Raw genomic sequence first — 6,000 nt, forward strand, 5'->3', positions numbered from 1 at the left:
AAAATGGCTAAGCAGGGATGGCTAGAGGACAAATGTAAGAATGTAGAGGCTTATCTCACTAGGGGCAAGTTAGATACTGCCTACAGGAAAATTAAAGAGACCTTTGGAGAATAGAGAACCACTTGTATGAATATCAAGAGCTCGGATGGAAACCCAGTTCTAACCAAAGAAGGGAAAGCAGAAAGGTGGAAGGAGTAAGTCTATACAAGGGAGATGGACTTAAGGACAATATTATGGAAATGGAAGAGGATGTAGATGAAGATGAAATGGGTTATATGATTCTGCGTGAAGAGTTTGACAGAGCACTGAAAGACATGAATCGAAACAAGGCCCCGGGAGTAGACAACATTCCTTTAGAACTACTGACAGCCTTGGGAGAGACAGTCCTGAAAAAAATTCTATCATCTGGACAGCAAGATGTATGAGACAGGCGAAATACCCTCAGACTTCAAGAAGAATATAATAATTCCAATCCCAAAGAAAGCAGGTGTTGATAGATGTGAAAATAACCGAACTATCAGTTTCATAAGTCACGGCTGCAAAATACTAATGCGAATTCTTTACAGACGAATGGAAAAACTGGTAGAAACCGACCTCGGGGAAGATCAGTTTGGATTCCGTAGAAATGTTGGAACAAGTGAGGCAATATTGACCCTACGACTTATCTCAGAAAATAGACTAAGGAAATGCAAACTTACGTTTATAGCATTTGTAGACTTGGAGAAAATTTTTGACATTGTTGACTGGAATACTCTTTTTCAAATTCTAAAGGTGGCAGGGGAAAGATACAGGGAGCGAAAGTGTATTTACAATTTGTACAGAAAACAGATGGCAGTTATAAGAGTCGAGGGACATGAATGGGAAGCATTGGTTGGGAAGGGAGTGAGACAGGGTTGTAGCCTCTCCTCGATGTTATAAAATCTGTATATTGAGCAAGCAGTAAAGGAAACAAAAGAAAAATTCGGAGAAGGAATTAAAATCCATGGAGAAGAAATAAAAACTTTGAGGTTCGCCGATGACATTGTAGTTCTGTCAGAGACAGCAAAGGACTTGGAAGAGCAGTTGAACGGAATGGACAGGGTCCTGAAAGGAGGATACAAGATGAACACCAACAAAAGCAAAACGAGGATAATGGAATGTAGTCGAATTAACTCTGATAATGCTGAGGGAATTAGATCAGGAAATGAGACATTTAAAGTAGTAAAGGAGTTTTGCTATTTGGGGAGCAAAATAACTGATGGTGGTCGAAGTAGAGAGGATATAAAATGAAGACTGGCAGTGGCAAGGAAAGCGTTTCTGAAGAATAAAAATTTGTTAACATCGAGTATAGATTTAAATGTCAGGAAGTCGTTTCTGAAAGTATTTCTATAAAGTGTAGCCTTGTATTGATGCGAAACGTGGACGATAAATAGTTTAGACAAGAAGAGAATAGAAGCTTTCTAAACGTGGTGCTACAGAAGAATGCTGAAGATTAGATGGGTTGATCACATAACTAATGAGGAGGTATTGAATAGAATTGGGTAGAAGAGGAATTTGTGGCACAACGTGACAAGAAGGAGGGACCGGTTGGTAGGACATGTTCTGAGGCATCAAGGGATCACAAATTTAGTATTGGAGGGCAGCGTGGAGGGTAAAAATCGTAGAGGGAGACCAAGAGATGAATAAACTAAGCAGATTCAGAAGGATGTAGGCTGCAGTAGGTACTGGGAGATGAAGAAGCTTGCACAGGATAGAGAAGCATGGAGAGCTGCATCAAACCAGTCTCAGAACTGAAGACCACAACATCAACAACAAGAGCAACAACTGTTCAGTGTAGCAAAACCTTTCTGTACTATTCTACTCTTATCTCTGTTCCCTTTTCAGTTCACGCAGTCGTATTTGTTACCACATTTGGAAAATCAACAAGAGAATGCTAGGATGGGTTCACGATTTTTAGTCGGCAGAGGAATATTTTCAAGATAGTACCAATTGTAGGCGCGTGCATACGCAAGACAGTGTAGGTAGATTTTTGTAGAACAGTATTGGTAACATTTCAGTGGAACATTGGTGTTTATTGGGATGACCACATAGAAAGAGATACCGGAGAATTTGGTGCCAGGTGGAAATTCATTGAGGGAACCTTAAGGAATTTTAATTCGTTCACGAAGGAAGTGGCTCACAAAACCCTCGCTCGAGCAGTTCTTTAGAATTCCTCGTGAGTCTGGGGACCCTTACGACGTTACATTAATGGAGGAGATGGGGAACACAGAGTGAAGTGTCGCGTGTCGTCCCTGGATGATTTAGTAAACGCGAGTGCTTTAGTAAACGGGAACGTCGAACAAACTCCAGCGCAGACTTCACCAGAGACGGGGTGTTCATCACGGTGGCGTGTACAGTAGAAGTTCCGGGAGTGTGCGAGTGCCAAGAACAGAAGGGCGACATATTCCTCCGTGCTTGATACATCTCGCGTGAAAATCAAGGAAATCACAGCTCGTACTGTTCACCAACAGCGAAGAAGGGAATGACAGAGGTGCCGAGAGCGTCGCCAAGGTAGGGGGGGGGGGGGGGGGGGAGGGGAGGGTAGCAGGGGAGGGGGAGCAACTGTCCCTCCACCTAGATTCGAAGATTTTTTTTGTAAATTCGTACAGCGCAGATGGAAACCATGTCAGTTGATCAACAGATAGGAGCTTGTGAAAGCTTCGCCCGATTTTACGATCTGTCAAACATTAAAAGTGAAACTGAACTTTGAATTTATGGCAGAATACGTAGAACCAAGAGTAGCTAACTACTTGTGATGTAATTAAAGAAACGAAAAACTTCTTTCCAGAAACGCAAAAAGCTTTGAAAACTTTGATTACTGTCCCTTGTACAACATGCACAGTCGAACGGTCTTTCAGCAGTTTAAGACAAATAAAACTTTACTTAGAAGCACGATGGTAAAAAGTCGTCTCACTGGCATAGCAATGATGGGCATCCACAAAAAATTACTTTTTGACAATGAAGATGTTTTCATTGACAAAATGTTGCAGGAATGTAGAAAAACTACGCGAAGATGGTGTTCTAATTAACTTTCCTGACATGTAAGTCTTTTAAAATATTCATTTTAATTGATAGTAATATTAACGTTTCATAAACAATTTCCTACTTGAATCATTGTACACGAATTTATTCATTTCCTCATCCTCTTTGTCGTGCTAATCCCGTAACATATTGGCTTGTGACGCCCATGTGCTCAGTCTGGCGCTAGGACCTGCGGGCCCTGGGGAAGTATTCTTGGACCCCTTCTCGAAATTTTTCATTTTAAACTTCGTTTCTTGGGTAAAGTCAGTACATTTTAAAGCAAAAAATCAAAGAACGTCTTTTTTAAGTTACTGTTTTAATGCTCACAGCTTACATCAATTCAGTACAATTTTCCGTCAATTAATCACGAGTTGAGTACTTATGTGTTTTTTAAACAATCCAGCGGGTTCATTGAGGGCCTCTTCCCCTAGACGTTGGTTGAGAATCACAGTGCAGATACCAAACTTGCGTTACCTGTGTATTTTTAGGCACCTGGGCCAACGACCTCGGGTGGGGGACCTGACCGGAACCCGGAGTTCTCGCCCCCCCCCCCTGCCATTTCCCATTTCCCATTTCCCATTTCCCATTTCCCATTTCCCATTTCCCATTTCCCATTTCCCATTTCCCATTTCCCATTTCCCATTTCCCATTTCCCATTTCCCTAGTCATCTGGCTGGCGACGTCCCTGTGTGCTGCCGCTGCCACTAATACCGCCTGCCGTACATCGCTAACATGGTTTGCGGAGTATCGAAGGAGCCTTACCAACACAATTCCATCCTTTACAACTTGCAGATATAAAAGAAGGGGGTGGTCCAAAAGTATTTAGGCGATTTCGCAGGACTGCATCTCTTACAGGAACTCGTGAATTCTGACAGCCATCGAAAGTAAAAGTTTACGTTGGCGTCAGCTGTGAGATGCCAGTTTACTTGGCTCTAGTTGGGACTTCCCTCGTGTAGATTGCTCGTTCGTTACGCAACGTACGTCGAGTTGGCGATAAAACGGAAAGAGGCCTCTGTCGTTCTCCGTTGCAACAACAGGTGGCATCACTGCAGCTGAGCGCTGTGATTTTCGGCGACACTGCGTCACTACCGGCAGTTGGTGCAGGCCGCGAGGTGAATACCCATCTCACACCTCACCGCTGGCCGTCTCGCCTAGCAGTGCCTGAATTATCTTTCTTGAGGGTTTGTCAAAGATTCCATATGCTTCCCCTTCTTAGAACTGCAGCTAGAAAGAAACGCCATGTACCAAGAGCAGTGAATGCAGTAACTGCACACATACTCTCAGAAGTGTGATGTGAGTCTGGCTATTAGTAGTGTACCCGAGAGGATGGTGACTTCTTGCGCACTCATGACACGTATACACTCCACCGCCATCACGAACTCCAGCGACACATTCGGAACCTGTTTACAGCAAAGAAACGCTGGGAGTGGCGCCAGACCTGTACGTGACTCAACACCACCCTCCCTATAAACTCCTCCAGGTACTGGTCGGCCTTCCACCGCCTTACTGATTCCCATTTCCCGCCCCATAACCCCCTTCTCCATAACGACCTCCCCCTTCCCGACATCGTCAGTAAGGCCAACCACTTTACTTCCCACCTTTCCGAGGTCTTCTCCGTCCCTGATGATCCCCACTCTGGTTACACCCTTTTCCCCAACGTCATGGAATGCGCCGATACCTCACTCACTCCCAGTCTCCAGTACTTGGGGCAGTTACCTCCTCCAACACCAACACTTCAATCATAGCACATAACATTAAACTTCTCCTCCAGTCAAAACATGACACAGCTTCCACCAGCTTCTACCCCCACCTGTGGAAGACTTCCCGCCCACATCCTCTTGCTCCTCAAACCCAACAAATCCCCTTGTACCGCCTCTTCCTATCATCCCTTCAGCCCCACTTCTTTCTTCATTGAGGTCTTCGAATCCGTCCTCTCCTGTCATATCCATCACCACCTTAATCAACACCACCTCCTCCCCCTTACCGAGAATGGCTTCCGACCCTCCTTCTCCGATGAAGACCAACTCTTTAACCTTGTCCACCTTCTCTCCCTCCAACGTCCGTTGCTTCACCCTCAACTGTCACATCACCTCGACTGTCACCTCACCCTCGTCTGTCACCTCACCTAGACTCCTCATCTCCTCACCAACCAGCAGAATGCACACACCTCCACCTCCTGAAAGTCCTGTCTAAATAGGCATGGGGATTGCATCCTTCCACCAACCTCCACACCTACAAATCCCTCATCTGTTATGCCAGTGCTGCCTGGATCTCAACCCCATCCCATACTTTTATAAGGCCATCCAAATCGTTGAATGCCACACACTCAACCTTGCCTTCCATTGTGGCCTTCACCCCCCACACAGCTCCTGTATGACCTCACCCCCTTCCACTGCCTCCTCCTTTTCCTCCAACATATCCGCATCCTTTACACTGTCCATAGGCTTGATTCCCCCCACCTCCTGGTGTCCTCTTTCCTCTCCACCCCCACCCATTGCCGTGCCTCTATCGCTGTATTCCCCCTCTCTCCACCTCCTTGCCCTCCATATCCTTCATCAGGGCAATTTCCAGCACTTCCCTCTCGCAGATGATGAACTTCGCCATGAAGTCTATCCTTCCAACCAACTGTAGGCAGGCCTTGTTCCCCCCCCCCCCCTTCCCTGTCCCCCCTTTCCCCTCCCCTTCTTCACCCAGAGTGGTTTTTCCTTCCCCCCTTGATTCTCTGCACTCCCTCCTCCTCTCCTGCCCTACCCTCTCCAGCCCACACCAGCGCGCCCCCGCCCCATCTCCTCTTTCTCTCCCCCCCCCCCTCTAGCATGACCCTTCCCACAATTTCTTCCCTTCTCCCTCCTATCCCTACCCCTGGCAGATCCTCCCAGTTTGTTCTTCATCATCACTGTGCTACTTCAGTGTTGTGTTCAGTGCCATTCTAATGTTACGCAAAGTACTGCGATTTTAATT

Source organism: Schistocerca gregaria, chromosome 4 (assembly GCF_023897955.1).
Source record: "Schistocerca gregaria isolate iqSchGreg1 chromosome 4, iqSchGreg1.2, whole genome shotgun sequence".
NCBI lineage: Eukaryota > Metazoa > Arthropoda > Insecta > Orthoptera > Acrididae > Schistocerca > Schistocerca gregaria.